The sequence below is a fragment of the Lissotriton vulgaris genome, chromosome 11 (assembly GCF_964263255.1).
Source record: "Lissotriton vulgaris chromosome 11, aLisVul1.2, whole genome shotgun sequence".
NCBI classification, from domain to species: Eukaryota; Metazoa; Chordata; class Amphibia; order Caudata; family Salamandridae; genus Lissotriton; species Lissotriton vulgaris.
Genome location: NC_141699.1, coordinates 824,218,157 through 824,238,442, shown reverse-complemented (window position 1 = coordinate 824,238,442; position 20,286 = coordinate 824,218,157). Strand labels below are relative to the sequence as shown.

Below are 20,286 nucleotides of genomic sequence, written 5' to 3'. Positions count from 1 at the left end.
TGAGTTTAACTGAGACCATTTAATTTTGAGCTTCTGAGGATGACTCAGAGATTGATCAACACAATCTGGGTTTGAGGAGAATTGCAGAAAATATCAACCTCAGCTAGTTTACCTGTGGTCCCGCCGTCTGCATTTTGAGATGAGCCCTATGTACATATGAATCATGTTAGAGTGCTAAGGTTTGGTACAGTGCCCTTAAGAACCCCTATTATAAAGAAAGAAGATCACAAAAAGTGTTCAGTGTGAGCCTCCAAACCTCAAAGCGCAATATTCTGTCAACCAAGTTGTTCTTATGATTCATTTAAATGGTTCAACTTTTGTAAACCCTGGATGATCGTAAAAGCACACTTTTTCAATGATTGTGGTTTCACTTGTACTGTCTTGCAAACTTTCTGTTAAAGAGCCAGTATTGTTAACTGGAGAGCACCACCGTTGGTATCTGCCTCCTGCAATGTTCATACCAAGCATTGCACTTATCTACGCATCAGTTTTGAAGAGTACATTAGGTAAAATAATATGCATTTCTTCAATCAGCAGCAGCTTATGCCTCCCGCAAGTGCTGTATTGCCTCACTTTGCCTCACTGATTCAGGTCTTTTTTTCAGGATCGTGCTTGCTTGATTCCTGAACAGTTTAGGTGGGCTTTTTACATGTTTTTTTTTTTAGATTTTTCATGCTCTGGGCTTAAAAATTGTTAATTTACTTTGATGTTCTATATGTTTCTTCAAATCTACCTTTTTCCCACATTTGTGAGATGTGTTTTGCTCACAGTGCCTTTTCTTCCCAGAAGAAAGGCACTTCACAAATAGCAGACAGGCAAAGACTGGCAATATATGCGAGTGATCTGTTTATTATCTACTAACCCCGGTTTAAAGAATGACAAAAAGAGTGCTCAGGGACAAAGAAGGGATCCGCCTGAGGGAACAGTTGGAATACCTCAAAGCTGAAGTGGAAAGAAGGAAACAGCAAAGGCAGTACAGAGAGGAGGAACCTTTTTTCTGGATTGCTGCATTGTTCCAGAAAGATCTCCAGAGAAGGAGGATCAAGGGCAAAAAAAGTACAGATATCATCCCCATCATTTCACAAACTCCTGATGATCACAGGAGCAACAGTCGACGTCAAGACGAGCTCGGCATGGACATGTTCACTATTGAGGGACAGCTTGACGTTGAAGAGACATTGACATCAGAGTCATTAACATTGCTGGGGGACGCTCTGCTGACATTAGGGGCGCTCTGCTGACATTCGGGGACGCTCTGCTGACATTGTTTTACCTGCCGGGACCCTGTCTCTGATTCCTGTTTCTTTTCCAGCGCCTCGCGGTACCCGATTTGCGGGTCCCGCTTCGTGGGGTGTGTTCGAGTGGGCCCATGGTCAGAGGAAGTGTTGGCCCCTGGGCCTAGTTGTGGGTGCGTGAGTTGCCGGCAGGGCTGCGAGCAGCAGGACCGGTACTACATCTCCCATGAGTGCCCGCTAGCCCGAATCACCATCACCTGGGCCGCTCTCCCTGCTTGCCCCGCCCCACCAACGATCTTGAAAAACCCCAGCCTTTGGAGATCATTTGGGACGCTCTGCTGACATTGTTTTACCTGCTGGGACCCTGTCTCTGATTCCTGTTTCTTTTCCAGCGCCTCGCGGTACCTGCTTCGTGGGGTGTGTTCGAGTGGGCCCATGGTCAGAGGAAGTGTTGGCCCCTGGACCTAGTTGTGGGTGCGTGAGTTGCCGGCAGGGCTGCGAGCAGCGGGACCGGGACTACATCTCCCAGGAGTGCCCGCTAGCCCGAATCACCATCACCTGGGCGGCTCTCCCTGCTTGCCCCGCCCCACCAACGATCTTGAAAAACCCCAGCCTTTGGAGATCATTTGGGACGCTCTGCTGACATTGTTTTACCTGCCGGGACCCTGTCTCTGATTCCTGTTTCTTTTCCAGCGCTTCGCGGGTCCCGCTTCGTGGGGTGTGTTCGAGTGGGCCCGTGGTCAGAGGAAGTGTTGGCCTCTGGACCTAGTTGTGGGTGCGTGAGTTGCCGGCAGGGCTGCGGGCAGCGGAACCGGGACCACATCTCCCAGGAGTGCCCGCTAGCCTGAATCACTATCACCTGGGCCGCTCTCCCTGCTTGCCCCGCCCCACCAACGATCTTGAAAAACCCCAGCCTTTGGAGATCATTTGGGACGCTCTGCTGACATTGTTTTACCTGCCGGGACCCTGTCTCTGATTCCTGTTTCTTTTCCAGCGCCTCGCGGTACCCGCTTTGCGGGTCCCGCTTCGTGGGGTGTGTTCGAGTGGGCCCGTGGTCAGAGGAAGTGTTGGCCCCTGGGCCTAGTTGTGGGTGCGTGAGTTGCCGGCAGGGCTGCGAGCAGCAGGAACGGTACTATATCTCCCAGGAGTGCCCGCTAGCCCGAATCACCATCACCTGGGCCGCTCTCCCTGCTTGCCCCGCCCCACCAATGATCTTGAAAAACCCCAGCCTTTGGAGATCATTTGGGACGCTCTGCTGACATTGTTTTACCTGCTGGGACCCTGTCTCTGATTCCTGTTTCTTTTCCAGCGCCTCGCGGTACCTGCTTCGTGGGGTGTGTTCGAGTGGGCCCGTGGTCAGAGGAAGTGTTGGCCCCTGGACCTAGTTGTGGGTGCGTGAGTTGCCGGCAGGGCTGCGAGCAGCGAGACCGGGACTACATCTCCCTGGAGTGCCCGCTAGCCCGAATCACCATCACCTGGGCCGCTCTCCCTGCTTGCCCCGCCCCACCAACGATCTTGAAAAACCCCAGCCTTTGGAGATCATTTGAGACGCTCTGCTGACATTGTTTTACCTGCCGGGACCCTGTCTCTGATTCCTGTTTCTTTTCCAGCGCTTCGCGGGTCCCGATTCGTGGGGTGTGTTCGAGTGGGCCCGTGGTCAGAGGAAGTGTTGGCCCCTGGACCTAGTTGTGGGTGCGTGAGTTGCCGGCAGGGCTGCGGCAGCGGGACCGGGACCACACTCCCAGGAGTGCCCGCTAGCCCGAATCACCATCACCTGGGCCGCTCTCCCTGCTTGCCCCGCCCCACCAACGATCTTGAAAAACCCCAGCCTTTGGAGATCATTTGGGACGCTCTGCTGACATTGTTTTACCTGCCGGGACCCTGTCTCTGATTCCTGTTTCTTTTCCAGCGCCTCGCGGTACCCGCTTTGCGGGTCCCGCTTCGTGGGGTGTGTTCGAGTGGGCCCGTGGTCAGAGGAAGTGTTGGCCCCTGGGCCTAGTTGTGGGTGCGTGAGTTGCCGGCAGGGCTGCGAGCAGCAGGAACGGTACTACATCTCCCAGGAGTGCCCGCTAGCCCGAATCACCATCACCTGGGCCGCTCTCCCTGCTTGCCCCGCCCCACTAACTCAAGGCCCTATACAAACAAACGGTTAATCCCGCTGCGCGGGAGCGCCCGGGAGAAGCCCAGGACAAGGGCGGGCCCTCTGAGGCCCTCAGAGACCGAGTGAGGCCAGGCTGGGCCTACTCCCGTTTATCACTTATGTGGACAATACCTTCCAGTTAATCCCTTGGCAATGGCGCAAAGTCCTGATAAAGCTACTATGGAAAAAACGGGGGGCAATCAATACTGTTGGGACACTTGACAATTATTTTACACAGGCTCCCACGGACCCAGGTAGGGAAAAGCTACTGGCTGTGCGCCGAGCAGAACGTCGTCGCTCTGTAGAAAGCTTAAAGAATAGGATTTCTATAGATCCCCTACCTGATGTTCCTCCACCCTTTCTAGGCCAAACCGGCAATAATGAAGATCCCCTATCTCTGGAGAGCTTCCCCCTTCTGTTACACAAATCCACCCGACACCTTTAGGCCCCATAACTCAGCCACCAGCTGACATTTCTCTTTCCAGTCCAATTTTAATAGAGACACATCAGACACCCCGGACTGTTGTCCGAACTAAACCAGCTCTAAATAAATCCAAAAAATCAATTCCCGTTAAGGTACATGGCCCTCCACCTGCCAAGAGAAGAAGGAAAGGGGGCGTCCCACAAAAGCCTAAGATCAGACACACTGACTTCGGCAAATCTTCAAGGCCTACCATCACATCTACTTCGGCCCCAACGGCCGCACTAGTTAATTCACCAATTTTGACACTCCCTCCACCATTGGAATCACCTCCCCAGCCAGCGAACAATAGGCCTCAATCTGATATCCCTGCAGACCTTGCTTCAAAGGACACTCCTGCTGCAGTCTCTCTAGATAATATGGAACACCTAATAAGGTCTTTCATCTTACCTATCATAGAGAGGCTGAGGAGGGTAGAGAACAGGCTCGAGGATATCGAATCTGTACTGAGCAAGCACGTACGATTATCCAATGGACTGGTGAGCGGCACTGTTCCGCCCCCAGCCCTGGTTACACCAGCCACTCCCATTCCCCCGGCCAAATCTATTGATTTAACACACTCTAAGCAACTGAGGGCTCCAGCGGCTAAGGAGCGCTCTAACTTAACTCTTAATTCAGTTAGTGCACCCAATAGGGGACCAGGAAAAGCATCCGTAGGAAACATACGGGAGAACACACAGGAGATTACACGGGGTTCCATTAGAAATTCTAGGTCACCGTCTCGTAAACTACCTCCAGTAGAACTACCCCCGGAAGCCCTCCCCTATGTGGTTGTGCTGACAGGGGTCCCTAGATTACCTGACTACAAGAGGGAAGGGTTCCATCAATTGAAAAATAAAACCATGCACGGGCTCAGCCAATTTAGACCGCTTGCACAATGGAGAAATTGTACATGTAAGGCGTTTGCCTTGGCTGGGCAATAGGACCAAGGATAACAATGGGGATGTGGTCGTTATAAATTTCAGTGACCCACGAGCGGTTAATTATATACTAAACTGGCCCCTAGGTAGTGGCTCTAATTCCATCGTCCCACGCCCGCTGACTTACTTTTATCCAAGATCCATAGTGTTCCCACAAACCTATTCTGGTCACATGGCTCTCAACTATACTACCCCCATATTACCTCTCAACTCTGGACATCCGTTACAAGTTCCTCAGCCCCTACCCGTTGCTGACCCCTTTGGGTGGAATATGGTACCTTCCAGGCCTAATAGAAACTTGAACAGTAGAATGGACCACTTGAGACCTTTCACACCCCTGGAGTCAGCAAACAGGTTTGATGTGCTCTCAGGATTGGATAACTGTGATTGAAGTTCACAGTCTCAACAGAGCATGGGTACCCAACTAAACACCACCGGCGAGGGAGAGATTGGTGTGCAATCCCAATCCACCAAACCCCCTACCGTGCTGGCGGATTCTACTGAGCCTTCTGTACCTGACTCCCCTGCCACTCCACCTGGAGACCGCACAATTGTCCATTCTTTCATGGAATTTGGCGGGACTTCAGGGCAAGTTAGACTCCCCTGAGTGGGGGTCTTTCATCGATGATCAGGATATATGCCTGTTTCAGGAGACATGGGCACGGAAGGACACATGGCGCTCTGGGTATGCAACCTTTACAATCCCAGCCAAATGGGAGGGAAAAGGACGGCCCTCGGGAGGGCTTGGTATATGGGTGGCTTCCCATCTGGGATGCAAGGCTAGGGTCCTCCACACTAATTCCCTGGATATTCAGTGCGTGTTGTTGGAATGGCCGAACCATAGCCAAATCGCGCTTATAAACGTATACTCCAGACCGACGGGTATAACTAAGCCCTCACCCACTTGGGATGAGCTCTCTCTATTTCTCCCCAGAATTCCTCTGGGTGCTGGGATTGTGCTGGGCGGAGACTTCAACTGCCAGTTTGAGCCACTTAGCCTGACTATGGAGGGTGCACTTATGGAGGAGGAAGACCAGTGGGGAATTCCACAATTGGTTGGCCCCCCATCAAAGCCATGGTCTCCCCTAGCAACACAAATTACAGCACTCACTCTCAGTAATTCCCTGAGGGCTTGCAATGGCCGATTTAAGAGTGACATCCCCTCAAAACCTACCTTTAACAAATCAGGGCAAGGGTCTCATTCGGACTATATCTTGGTTCAGACATCGAACTGGAATAGGGTCTCTGACTTTGTGGTAGTCGAAAGAACTGACAGCGACCACAACGCGCTAATTCTTTTCTTGGTCGCGCCAAGCGGGTACTTGGGCGACCCGCTGACAGAGGCACCCCCAAATCCCAAAATAATTCTCACAAATGATAGGCGTAGAGTGAGGTGGGCAAAGCTTTTGGACAATCCTGCCCACATTTCCGAGTTGTACGCTCAGCTACTCCCCATATTTGAACGGGTCGGGGCTCTTATTAGTCACTCCCCGCCAGAAAATATATTTCGCAAGCTGGGTACCCTCCATATGGAATTGGTGGACACCCTCATGGAAATTTTAAATCCAATTTTGCGGAAGGGGATCCGCAGGGGCCAAAGACCCTCTTGGTATAATTCAGCTTGCAGGAAGGCAATTTCTGTATTGAGATATCCAAGGGATACAGACTTAATTAAGATCAGAAGGGCGGAATTAAGCTAGCAATCCACCATGCAAAGGTGGAATGGGATTATTCCAACTGGGATAATATGCTGGCCACTCTTCAGACTAGAGATGCCTGTAAATTCTGGCAGATAGTGAGAACAGGGTCTGCCGAGCCGACTCAGGCTGTGGAGGCTAATATAGCGGCCTCAGTGTGGGAGGACCACTTTCGCAGCCTCTATGAAGAGGTTAGCCCTAGCTCCCCTTAGCATCGTGATGATCTGATGCCCGAACACCATTTACCTTCTGGTGGGTCTACTGCGCATTTTGGAATTGTCGGGGTGCTGAGACACTGCAATTCACCCTAAGGGAGGTCCATAATACAATATCCAAACTGCCCTCGGGCAAGGCCCCTGGGTTCGATAAAATCCCGGGTGATTTATTTAAGCACCAACCCAGGGTTTGGGCTCCGTATCTGTTGGAAGTCTTCAATGCAATTCTCGGGGGAATGGCAGTCCCTAGCACCTGGCTGGGAGCAGAGATTGTACCTATCTTCAAGAAGGGCTCTCCTCTGCTCCCAGCCAACTATAGGCCAATCAGCCTCATTGATGTAGCACAAAAAACTTTTGCGAGGCTGATACTTGACCGCCTGCAGGAATGGATGACGGACAACTCCGTTTTAAGCACATACCAGGCAGGGTTTAGGTCCAAGGTCTCGGCGATGGACCAAATTTTTCGTTTGGCCCTTTTGTTCTGGAAGACGGTGCGGGTGGAGGGGGGTTTGTTGTACACTGTCTTTGTCGATCTCCGCGCAGCCTTTGATTTGGTTCCGCGGAGCAAATTGTGGGCAGTACTCGCTGATTTTGGTGTCCCTCCTGCTCTTTTAAACATCATTGTTCGATTGCATACCCACAACTATGCTCAGGTCAGGTGTGGGAGGTTGGGTACCCTCTCACAAAGATTTCCCGTTGGCAGAGGGGTAAGGCAGGGATGTGTTCTTGCACCGACCCTGTTTTGCCTCTTTGTCAACGGGGTAATCGATCACCTAAACAATGTTCCCAATACAGATGCACCAAGGCTTGGCGGCAGAAGGGTGCCCGCAATTATGTTTGCGGATGACACCCTCCTGCTATCGAAATCCCCAATGGGTATCCAGCGCATTCTTGAGGGCTTTGAGGCATTTTGCCAAGACCACGGTCTCGAAATAAATGCCCTGAAGACCAAGTACATGATTTTTAATCCCCCCCAAAAAACACGCCCCAATCCCTCCATAGGCCCAAATAGGCTTGAAAGAGTTTTTACGTTTGAGTACCTGGGTGTGACCTTGAATGACAAACTGGAATGGGGTGAACATCAAGTCAAGTCACAGCTCAGATTGGCTCAAATAGCAGGAGGAATAATTAGGCTAGCCAATGCCAACAAATCATCTATTAGGCCACTAGCCCCCCCCTTGGAGATCTATAGACTCCAGGCCAGAGGTGCGATTCTTTACGGCAGTGAACTTTGGGGACATATTTGCAAGAAAGAGCTGGTCACAGTTGAAAACAAGTTTCTTAGACAACTTTTAAAGTTACCGGCTAGCACCCCGCTTCTCCCTCTTAGATTGGATATGGGCTTAAAACCGTTGGACGAAGTAGTGGGTGTAAAGCCTTTAACCTTTTGGAGAAGATTATGGTCTACCCCTGAGCTAGCCAACTATAGGCAGGAATTGAAGGAAATTCTCGCTCTGCCTACTATAGAGAACATCCCGTGGTTCAAATATCTAAAAACTGAGTTTGCCCGGCTGGGTCTCCCCACCCTTTGGAGGGACCCTGAAATGGCCTGCCAGGGTCTGTCTCGTAAAGATCTGGTGGCAACCTTCTATGCTTGTAACCTTGAATCCCATACACAGGGCATACGCCCAGACTCCCTGGTTAACACCTTTCTTGGGGTGAAAGACTTTTACAAGTTTGAACCAGTTCTTGGCGATATTTTTCCGACCCTGGCCAGGAAATTATACTTACAATGGCGGTATGGCACTCTTCCGCTTAGAGCATTTACAAGCAAATGGAAGTTCCACACCTGAAAAATTGTCCAGGCTGCAATTGTGGGCTTGAAGATGAATTGCACTTAGTCTTCTTCTGCCCCGCACACTGTGCGGCTAGAAGATACTGGATAATCCCACTATGCAAAAATCCAGGGTTTGTTAAATGCTCTGAGGCCTTTAGAATTCTCAAGGCCGATCTCTCAAAAGTAACTGTTTTTGCGATGGCTAAATTCCTCGAAGCAGTATGGCACAAGAGAAGGCTTTTAATTTCCAGGTTACCCCATCCTTGACCAGATCATGCACTACTGACTGTGCAACCCTTTTGTATTGGACTCTTTTTTAACTAGAATTTAATTTTTTTTATAAAATTGTCCTGTTTTTATTTGAATAGATTGTCAAAATAACTAAACAGTACTGATCTATTGATTGTTTGTATACCTTATGTTGCTATGTATTGAGACACTGTCCTGTTTTATCTGTATGCAATTCCGCTACTGTTGTAACACTGATGTCTAATTTTGGTTTGTCGTCATTTTATGTTTATCTTTTATGGCAATCGCCGAAATTAAGATTAATGAAATGAAATGAAATGAAACATTGCTGGTGCTAGTGTTCTGTAGTAGGGGAGCTCTGTGTATAGTCATAATCTAGTGAATAGTCCCGCCCATGTGCGGGGACCCCGAAGCAATCAAAAATAATCTCTTAAGCTGTCCTAAGTGCAGACCTGCATAGACACTTAAGAGAAATATAAAGACAATAATGCAGCCTATACCTAAAAGGCTACACTGTCCTGTACTTCAACTAGAAATGCAAAGGATATTCCACCAACATCACATTTAACACAGTCTGTTAAGTTTCACCCATAGAGAAACTTCCCCTTCACAAAATCTTGGAATGATAGAGAGGAAGGGATGGACAGACAAGCCCCCATAGGCTGCAATTATATGTCTGGAAAAGGGATACCGTGCCTTTAAGGAACTCTCCAGAGACCCTCGGTATCCCATGATGCACAGCAAACTCCTTTTACTTTCAGTTCTTTTTTCCGGCTCCTGCTAGCAGGACCCTGGAGCATTAGCTCTTCAGTTTTTGAGTTTTTTTATTTTAATTCATTTTTTGTGATTATTTCTGAATTTTTGCAGCTTCACTCAACGTCTTCGGCCTTTATCTACATTCTGCTGTGTTTTTTTGGCAGAATTTCTGCAGTCTTCTTGTCTTTATACTATTTCTATCTGACAAGTGCTTTGTCTGCAGTTGAATTAAAGACCAAAGCTGCAGCTCACAGGGTTTGTATTCTGTGCTTGCCTGTGTCTTTTGACACCTGTCTTCTCTGTACCTTCTTTTCCAGGAGGCTTCCGCTCCCAGGTTTGGAGCAGGGGAGTTTGAAGGCATCTTCAGTCTCTGGGTAAGGAGGGGGTAGGTCCTCTACCGAGTCCCATGCTGTGACCTCTGGGGTTCTTCCCAGTAGGAACCTTTCTGAACTATGTTGCGGTTCCAGTCAGCGTCCAGGACGGCGACGTCGAGAGCAGGGATACTCTCCGTCCACCCAGGACTCCAGTCGACCTGACTTTGAAGGTTGACGTCTAGGAGTAGACCTGGAGGACCTCGACTTTGTGAGGATGATCGACGTCGTCGTGAGGTTCAACGTCGACATCATGGAGTGCCTCGACATCATGGAGTGCCTCGACATCACGGAGTGCCTCGACATCACGGAGTGCCTCGACATCACGGAGTGCCTCGACATCACGGAGTGCCTCAACGTCATGGACTGCCTCAAAGTCATGGAGTGCCTCGACGTCATGGAGTGGCTCGACGTCGAAGTGCAGCATGCTCGACGTCGAAGTGGCAGTCATGCTCGACGTCGAAGTGGCAGTCATGCTCGACGTCGAAGTGGCAGTCATGCTCGACGTCGAAGTGGCAGTCATGCTCGACGTCGAAGTGGCAGTCATGCTCGACGTTGAGGAGGCAGTCATGCTCGACGTTGAGGAGGCAGTCATGCTCGACGTTGAGGAGGCAGTCATTCTCAACGTTGACGAGGCAGTCATGCTCGACGTCGAGGAGGCAGTCATGCTCGACGTCGAGGAGGCAGTGATGCTCGACGTCGAGGAGGCAGTGATACTCTACGTCGAGGAGACAGTGATGCTCGACGTCGAGGAGGCAGTGATGCTCTGCTTTGGAGAGCAGTGATGCTTGATGTCGAAGTGAAGAGGGTTTGACACTGTAGTCACGTTTTGACGTCGCGGTGTTGGTCGATGTCGTAGAGACAGTCAATGTCTTAGTGATGGTGACGTCGTAGTGCGGTCGACGTCATGTGTTACCGCAGCGGAGTCATTGCTGGCGCTTGGCGCCTGGGTCTTGTTCCAGGCCTCGCTCCGTGGTGAGCCTCTCATCGTAGGAGGGGACGGAGTAGTTCCCGGCAACGTCCACTCTCGACGCCGAGCAGTTGATCAGCGTCGAGGTACCCTTCTGATGGGGAGTCTGTGGCTACTTACCACTTGTAAGCGAGGGACGTTGGTCCTTTTGCTTAATTTTGAGTATTCGCATACCTACTCATCGTCTAGGTCGCCTCCTGCTCTGCCACCACTGGTGAGACCACCGAGGATGCTTCGGAATGCTCTCTCATCCCTCTCCCACCCACCACCTCAGGGGCCTTTGGCCCCCCAGTCTGCGAAACCCCGTGGAACCTTGATGACCTAGAACGAGATCTCATTTTAGGGCGTTGGTCACAGGGACTCCGCTGTCTTCCGTTAGGTCCAGACGTCACCGTTATGGATGCCAGAGATGCATCTTCCATGAGTACGGGGAGGTGCTCTCCTACTCTTACAAATCCCTCCTAGCGGGTTGTTCACTGGTTGGCGGTACTTAACTTTCGTCCACTACCACCTGCCAGGAGGTTCTGGCTTCCAACGTACCCCTGACTTGGTCACAGGGGTGAAAACATGCAGACATTATGCTGTGGCCCGCTGTTGCTGGGCCGTTGTGGTAAGATCCCTGTGTGTGGGTGTTTCTTCACCGATTTGTGGTTCCCTTGCCGAGAGACATGAGGGAAGCCTTACAAGAGATAGTCTAAAGGGCCTGATAGTTTCAGATCTAATCATCGGTGATGGAGCGGGGTTTTCTCTCCTGGCGACCCCCAGGTATTGCCATGGGTTTGTCCTACGTTGCCATACTAGTATTCATCTGACATCTCTGCAGCCTGAGGCACAGCAGTGTGCTTCTACTCTCCCGTTCTTTGGGCAACCCTTGGGCTGCCATTTAATAATTCAAAAGTATATTGTGCGCAGTGGATACGCAGGAGAGCATGATGCTCCTCGGCGAACAAAGGCCGGCCTGGGTCTAAGACAGTCTTCGTTTGTCAGCCCTCCTCCAGCAATTCCACTGGTTCGTTCACAGCTCCAGCTGCGCGAGTTCCGAGCGGAGGCCGTTACCCTGTTAAGAAGAATGGAGATAAGACGTCCCTCGGTCGCTGAGAGAGGGTCTTTACTCACGGTGCTTTCGGGTGTGAGTGAAGGACCAGAACGAGTTCAGGCCCATTCTGGTTTTGCCATAAGCAAACAGGTGGTTGCTGTCTTTGCGCCGGATTTATCCTAAGCTGCAAAGAGGAGACTGGCTTTGCGCAATAGATCTGCAAGATGCGTACTTCCATGTGCCCATTGCACGGAAACAACGGAAGTTCCTGCGCTTCCTAGTCATCCCCAATCACTATCAGTACACCGTACTACAGTTTGGACTGAAGTCTGCACCAGGACCTTTTCGAAATGCATGGCTGTGGTGGCAGCGTACCTGAGAAAGAACAAGGTGTTTGTCTACCCGTACCTGGACGACTGGTTGAGCAAAGCCTCCACCTTCCAGGAAGCGCAATTGCATTTCAACAGGACGGCCATTCTGTTGAACCAGCTGGGTTTGCACATAAACATGTCCAAGTCTGTCCCGACTCCTGTCCAGTGCCTACAGTACTTGGGAGCCCCCATCAATATGCTGTCAGCAAGCGTGTCTCCTTCGGAGGAGCGACGCTTATCGATCCTTCGGAAGGCTCAGGCTCTCATGGCTGTTCCATCTCCGACAGTGAGGACGGTGTTGTCTCTACTGGGGTCGATGGCCGCTTACATCTTCCTCACGCCACATGCAAGGCTCCACATGTGGCCGCTGCAGGAATGTCTGGAGGACCAGTGGGATCAGAGGTGAGGGAGCAGGGACGACAGGATCAGGCTGTCCCTTCACGCCCTACAGTCCCTGAAATGGTGGTGTTCAGCGGAGAACATCCTCAAGGGGGTTCCATTCCACAAGGACATTCCGAATCAGACTATCGTCAAGGATGCGTCTCTCCTCGGCTGGGGAGCGCATTCAGACCAGCTACAGATTCAGGGAACGTCGTCCCCTGCGGAATCCAAGTACCACATCAATTTCCTGGAACTCAGAGTGGTTCACTTGGCCCTGAAGGCTTTTCATCCGTTCTTCCAGACCAACTCCTTGCTTGTGCAGACGGTCAATACGACCATAATGTATTATCTCAACAAGCAGATGGGCTCGAGATCGCGCACTCTGTCACTGGAAGCGCAGACGATCTGGCACTGGCTGCTAGCCAGTTGAACTGACGATAACGGCTACTCATCTGCCAGGTGTGCAGAATGCTCAGGCGGACGCCCGTGCAAGAAAACCACGAATGGGTTCTGAACGACGAGGTACTAGACGGCATCTTCGGGAGGTGGGGCACTCCAGACGTAGATCTGTTCGCCACTCCCGAAAACAGAAAATGCCGGGCCTTTGCCTCCAGGTATTACCAACCGGGGACTCTGGGGAATGAGCTATGGATCAGCTGGTCAAACAGCTTGCTGTACGCTTTTTCACCCATTCCCCTGATTCCGGCAGTGCTCATCGAGCTGTCCCGGTCCAGAGGGCGGATGATCCTCATTGCTCCGGAGTGGCCTCGACAGTGGTGGTTCACAGATCTGCTCCACCAGTCTCTTCAGCCTCACATGTGACTGCCGTGTCGGCCTGACCTTCTCACGAAGTTCGGGTGCAGATGGTGCACCCCAACCTCTCATCGTTGAGTTTGGCAGCATGGTTCCTGAAATAGTGCAATATGGACACCTTAATCTGCCTGAGGATTGCATGAACATTCTCAAGGAGGCTAAGCGGCCTTCCACTAGGATGTCTTATGCCTACAAGTGGAAGAGGTTCTGTATCTGGTGTACGTCCAAGAACTATGATCCGACAACCTGCAAGGAAGATGTGGTGCTTCCATATCTCTTGCATTTGGCTCAGTCTGGCCTTAATTTTCAATCTATTAAGGTTCTCCTCGCAGCGTTAACTGCGTACAGGAAATGTCCTTCACAGACTTCCTTCTTCCAGGTCCCTGGGATTAAGGATTTTTTGGAAGGATTGAAGAAAGTGTTTCCTCCTGTTTGGAGTCCTTCACCTTCCTGGGAATTAAATGTGGTGCTGTCCAGATTGATGAAGGATTCTTTTGAACCCATTCATAAGGCCTCACTGCAGCACTTATCGTGGAAGGCGGCTTTCCTTGTGGCCATTACATCGGCCCGAAGGGTGAGTGAGATTCAGTCATTATGTTGTCAAGAACCTTATACTGTTATTCATGCTGCTAAGGTTGTGATGCGGACTCTCCCTAATTCCTTCCTAAGGTGATCTCTGATTTTCATGTTAATCAGTCTATAACTTTACCTACGTTTTTCCAGAATCCTTCCACTCCAGCGGAAAGATCTCTTCATTCCCTGGATGTGAGAAGGGTGTTGAAATTCTATCTGGATAAGACCAAGGACATTCGTAGGTCAGACCAACTATAGGTCGGTCAGGACTGGTCTTGCTACCTCGAAACAGTCCATCTCTAGGTAGATTGTTGTAAAGTAGGGTGTTTTCTTCAAAGAAATGATTCACAGAAATCAGTTGTTATTTTCTTTGTAGTTTAATCTTCAAAGTAATTAGACACCGCGGGAGTGGGTCCTTCCCCTCTGCAGTTCAAGCGGAATCTCGTTAGAGAAACCGCTTTCACAGCAGAGAAGAAGTTACATTGCATGAGAATGCATATTCTAATAATGCACATTTTAAAAGATACTTTAACAGCATGCGCAACCACCGGTTAGATTGTTGGGATGGGCTTGCCATTCTATTCACTAGATTATGACTATACACAGAGATCCCCTACTACAGAAGGTGTAGTTTCTTACCTGTAACTCCAGTTCTGTAGTAGGGGTATCTCTGTTATAGTCATAAGCGCCCACCCTCCTTCCCGGTGGAGAAAATGGTACTGTAATGTATGCTACAGGCCTTACTTTATACACCTTCAAAAAGAACTGAAAGTAAAAGGAGTTTGCTGTGCATCATGGGATACCGATGGTCTCTGGAGAATTCCTTAAAGGCACAGTATCCCTTTTCCAGCCTATGGGGGCTTGTCTGTCCATCCCTTCCTCTCTATCATTCCAAGGATTTTGTGAAGGGGAAGTTTCTCTATGGGTGAAACTTAACAGACTGTGTTAAATGTGATGTTGGTGGAATATCCTTTGCATTTTTAGTTGAAGTACTGGACAGTGTAGCCTTTTAGGTATAGGCTGCATTATTGTCTTTACATTTCTTTTAAGTGTCTATGCAGGTCTTCACTGAGGAAAGCTTAAGAGATTATTTTTGATTGCTCTGGGGTTTCCGCACATGGGCGGGACTATTCACTAGATTATGACTATAACAGAGATACCCCTACTACAGAACTGGAGTTACAGGTAAGAAACTACTCCTTCTTCCACATCAGAGCAATTGCCCTCGAGACATTAAACATTGAAGCGTTCATGATCGACATTGACAAAATCCAAGCCAATATCGAGATAGTCACCCTTGAGAAAATCAACTTTGAGGCACTCTCCTGTGATCCCCTACTTTGGATCATCTTTTGGGGGCTTGTCTTTTTCCAGGCAGGTATCACCATTGCCACCTAAAATGCCTTAAATTACAATTCTACCCACTGATCCATTTCAGGTACCTGTACAACTCCTAGAAATAATGACAAGACCAGTAATGGTGCAAAGTAGCTTTTCCTTGTTGCCAGTTCTGAAGAGGCCAGCACCTACTTCACCGGTTGTTCCAGCCAATTGTCCTATCTCACCAGCAGCTTAAGAGATTACAAATGTGGTCACTTACTTATTCTCTGTTACCTTCAAGACATTCCTCCACTGAATCCTTCTCTACACAGACTCCTGTGTCACCTACCACTTCACCATTAGACATAGCTCTGGTGGGTCAGGGTTATGCCCACGTCCCATTTTCAAGAAGTACCTACTGGAGGAGTTACTAACCTGGACATTCAGTGAGAGGATAGTAAAACAACTGACTTTGTTGTTATGTACACTGTTCGACTGAGGGCATCTCCAAGACCAACATTACCTTTGGTTCCTGGTGTTTCTGAGCTAGTAAAAAAGAAATGTCTCTCCTGAAACCATTACGATGTCTACTCAAAAAGGAAAAGACATCAGAACAAAATCCTTCACATTTCTCCACAAACAAAAACTTGATCCAGTCAATATTTCAGTTAAAGCATGCATCCACATCAGAAACCTCTCTACCTCCAAGCTGAGAGAGCAAAAGGATTGATGCCGCAGTGTGCTAAGTCTGTGGGTCTGCTTGGTTACCCACAAAAACATTCAGTGGCTCAGCTCTGTTAGGAAGGCATGACCGATCACTGTGAGAAACACTATCTTCTGTTGCTGACAATTTACCAAGGGACTGTCGATTTGACTTCCTAGAGGTCATAATGAAAGGACAGCTGCTATGAAACTAGACGACGAGTGCAGCTATTGATTTGGCTTCCAGTACTGCCATGTTGTTGTCAACATTTCCTGTTTGAGGTAAACATCCTTTAAACTGGACACATGGTGTTCTGTTTGCTTCACACATGAATGGTTGAAAAAGAAGGAAGATACATAAGGAGGTTGGTTTGTGTAGGAATCTGGCTCTTTATATAGTGGACTAAAATTAGGTATGTTATGTAAAGAGTCCAGGCAACCCTAATTGGTTTGCAGGGGGTAAAATGATAACACTAAATGGTCTCTTTTATAGTAGTGTGTGCGAGTAGGTTAGGCTTATTATAGGGTAGTGGCAAGTATTTGTTTTACTCACAGAGGCAATACATGAAACCCAAACCCAAGAATAAATCTGAGAACAATATAGAGAAATAAGTCATATTTTGTATGTAAATTTTGATACTAAGTACTTCGTTATCAAGTATGAAAATATGAATTTTTACAGGTAAGTAAATAGTTCACTAAAATGCGTCTTTACATAGCAATGAATCCCTATAGGAGGATGGGCATATGTTGGGTACAGTTCTTTGTTATCGGATTCGGAGGATCTCGTTCAGGACTTAGCGTCGTAAGGGGCCAAGGTCCTAAGTACCACCACTGGTTACTCCTTACTTGCCCTAAGGCACCCGGATGCAGAGGTACTGGTCAGGTTGGTAGCTGTGCACACTACACTGATGGAAAGAAGTTTGACCAACTAGAAATAGACTGGAGAGGGGGACATGGGGACATGTCCTAAAGCTTCCACCAGGGGGCTCGGGTCACTCATAAGGGTCCTGGGAGAATGGCGCACAACAGATTTGTTGGTACCCGGTTTGGGGCTCAGTGGAAGGCCTGCTGGGATCTGTGTGTCCTAGGAACTTGCGGGTGTCGGATTTGGCCGGATGAGGGTGCAAAATCAGGACAGCGGGGCCACTCTGGACGTCTTTGCGATGCTGATGTCCCTCGACGGGCTTGGTCTCTGTGCAGTGGGAAGCCGGATTGGGCTCTGGGTGACAGTTCCAGTCTCAGACAAAGAGGCGCTGGTGCACGGTCCTTCGGCGCTTCCACTTTGGAGGCCAAGCAGATGTAGCCTTATGTAGGTTTCTGGCTAGTAGGGGAGGCCCAGACCCTTAGCTTGCCCCCCCCCCTTTCCCTTGTTTTTTGCAATGCTGTTATGTGTGTTTTGTGGCATCAGTCGCCAGATCAATGTTTCTTCCCTGTTCTTCTGGTGCTGTTAGCTAGCCTCCTGTCGAGACCCTGCAAGGAGCCTTCCCCTACTGGCCAGTGAGGTTCTTTGGATTTGCCTTTTGTGTGAATCCCTTATCACACGATTTCCTTTATCCTTATGTTATATCGGCCACTTGGGCTTATTGCCCTTTTTTCTGTTCCTTGACTGTGGCTCAGGACTTGCTATCATGTCCTGTTATTGCATTAAAAACCTTGTTGCTTGGTTGCAATTCCTTTGGCAGCCTCTTATCTTCCCTTGGGGTTCTATCACATATCAATGGTACGCAGTTTTTGCTCTACTCTCCTTTGGGGTTGTTTCCTTCCACTCTCCGATTGTTGCAATGGTGACGTGTTTTCTTGAGGTTATTTCCGTATTACCTCATGCTCAATGTCTCCCTTCAATTGGTCGTTTTCCCTTGTTGGCTGTTTCACCTTGTGGACCTGATCACGCACACCAGGGTTGCGCTATGCTACATCTCTTGGCTAGAGATAGGATTGATGATCTTTGTGGGGACTTGACCCTAAGCTTGGAATTCAATGGTGCTACTGTGTGCCTCTGGTGGTACAGGCACCCCTACCCTAATCCAGGGGCTCAAAATCCTCTGATGTTGGGAAAATATTTGGCGTACTCCAGGTATTTGACTGTCCTCACCACTGTGGACACTCCACAGGGTCGGGTCTGGTTGGCATTCAATTGTGGAACGGCGTAGGTTTTCCTGTTTTCCTTCTGCCCCTCTTCATGGGCATTTCATGATCTGTTACCCTTCCCTCACAGTCATTGCGTAACCTGTTCTTGCCTCCCAGCGGATGTGTGATCTTTTCCCCTTGCCTCTTGGCTGTTGAGCGTTGTATGAACCTGTGTTCTATATGCATACCGTGTTCCATGGTTGCCCTTCTGATGGGGATTGCTTCCCTCATCTGTCTTGTGGGGTTCTTTCTCCTGGATATCCCATTGGGTGTTTCTGGTATACTCAGTCATACCTTTTTGTTGACCTCCTAAGTCTAGGTATTGGTATGCGCTTTTTGACAAGCGCACTATTCATGTTTTTCTCCTTGGGAAGTATATGCCTGTGAGATTCTTCTAGCAGACAATGTTTTTTAATGTTCTATCCACCGCTCTGTTGTTGGAGGGACATTTCTCCCCTATTCACTTTCTATTGCTGGTACTCGGGGGTGCTCTTGGCGTGCCTAAAGCATTGCCATGTATTATCGGGCTGTGGCATGGGTATATTGCTATGACGGCGTTTAGTTAGTCATATATCCATTTATGCCCCTCGGATACATTTGTTTATGCAGGCCTTTTGGCCATGCGGTGTTCATCCCTTTCAATCTCCCGTTTAAAAAAAAAAGAGTGAGAGGAAAGGGAGAGAAGGACACAGAATGGAGTGTTCTCCATGATAGAACTCCTCTTCTTTGTTTGGTGTATGCTTTATTTTCTTGGGCCTTCCCCAGCTTGGGTTAAGGGGTTGTGTCTTGTGGCCCTTTTTCAGTTTTTCTAATCAGGGCAGCAGCCTTATGTGTTCTTTCGTACCCATTTTTAGTGTACTTTGGGGCTCACATAATGCATTCTGACTGTTATCAGGTTTTTTTGTGTAGGATTTCGCCTCTTTTTCCTTGGACTTATCTTTCCTTTCCAGGGTTATCTTTCCTCTTTTTTGGCCCTCGGTCTTTCTTTTCCACTTGGTGGTGTGAGACTTAATTCATTTTGTTGTGCTTGGACGGGTCCATTCTCACTTTTCCTAATATCTTAGTTTTTCTTTCCACTTAGTGGTTTGCTTTGGCTCCTCCGATGTCCACATTCTTTCATCTAAGATAGATGCCATCTTCTGCTCAGTCGGTCTAGTGGCTCAGTCCTCTATCTAAATTGCAGAGTCCTCTGCTCCTTCTAGGGGTCATGCACCCACGTTCCAATAGTGCAATTAGCCTTTCGTTCAATTGGATCCATGCTTATCTTCCTTTGAGTTGGGTTACAATGGGCGTCTGTACTTTGGTATCTCTATGCCTGAGGAAACATGTTCCTTACTCTTGGTGCATGTAACTTGCTTGTGTTTTTGTTGTGGTTGTTACCACCTTTAAAGAGCTCTCTCTCTCTCTCCCTTACCTTCTGCCATTAAAGTAGAGCGGATCTTTAATCTGTCAACCTGTCCTGGACCTATTGTGGGATTGGCTCACATACCCTTCTCCTAGAGACTATGGCTATGGTATCTAATTCACAAGTTAAGGAAGCCTTGGCTAGATGTCTCTATCAGTAGAAGTAACAAGTTACTTACCTTTTGTATGGATGTATCTGGTTGAGACGTAGTCTAGCTGCAGATTCCTCAACGCCCCGCCCATCCTCCCCACTACGTAAATGACCTTGAGGTCTATACTTAGTGTTTCCGCTTCACTTGCTTCCTGATTGGCTGACCTTTGGCATGGAAATGGTCGTCCCTTTTTCCTTATTCTTATTCTGTTGTGGTGGGGTTCTCCAGATCCGCTTGTCTGGTCTCATTGACCTTATATGAGGTTTTAGTCCACCCTTTCCTCTTAGTATATTGTCAAGGGAGTTCCACCCTTTCCTCCTGGTATATGGTTAATGGAGTAGGAGGTGTTTTTCTTGTGTACTGTGTCATGCGCCTCTGCACAGTGATCTACATGACTTGGGCTTCATTGACTTTTGGGCCTTTTCCTCCATAGTCTTCTTGGGTATTATTATACCTTTTTACCCTTTTTCATTTGTTGTTGTAAAGTTATTTCTCTTTTTCAGCACACTGTTTCCACAGCCAGTTTCTATGTGTCCCCGCGTGCTGCGCTGACAGTTTCACAGAAGAAGCTGACATAAGCTCGCCGGAGGGGA

At 48.9% G+C, this 20,286-nt stretch overlaps 1 protein-coding gene across 1 annotated transcript in view; it reads left to right on the top strand.

Moving 5' to 3' along the window:
• CEP63 (centrosomal protein 63) overlaps positions 1-20,286 on the top strand; it is a 361,269-nt gene that overhangs the window by 164,100 nt on the left and 176,883 nt on the right. The window lies entirely within an intron of this gene.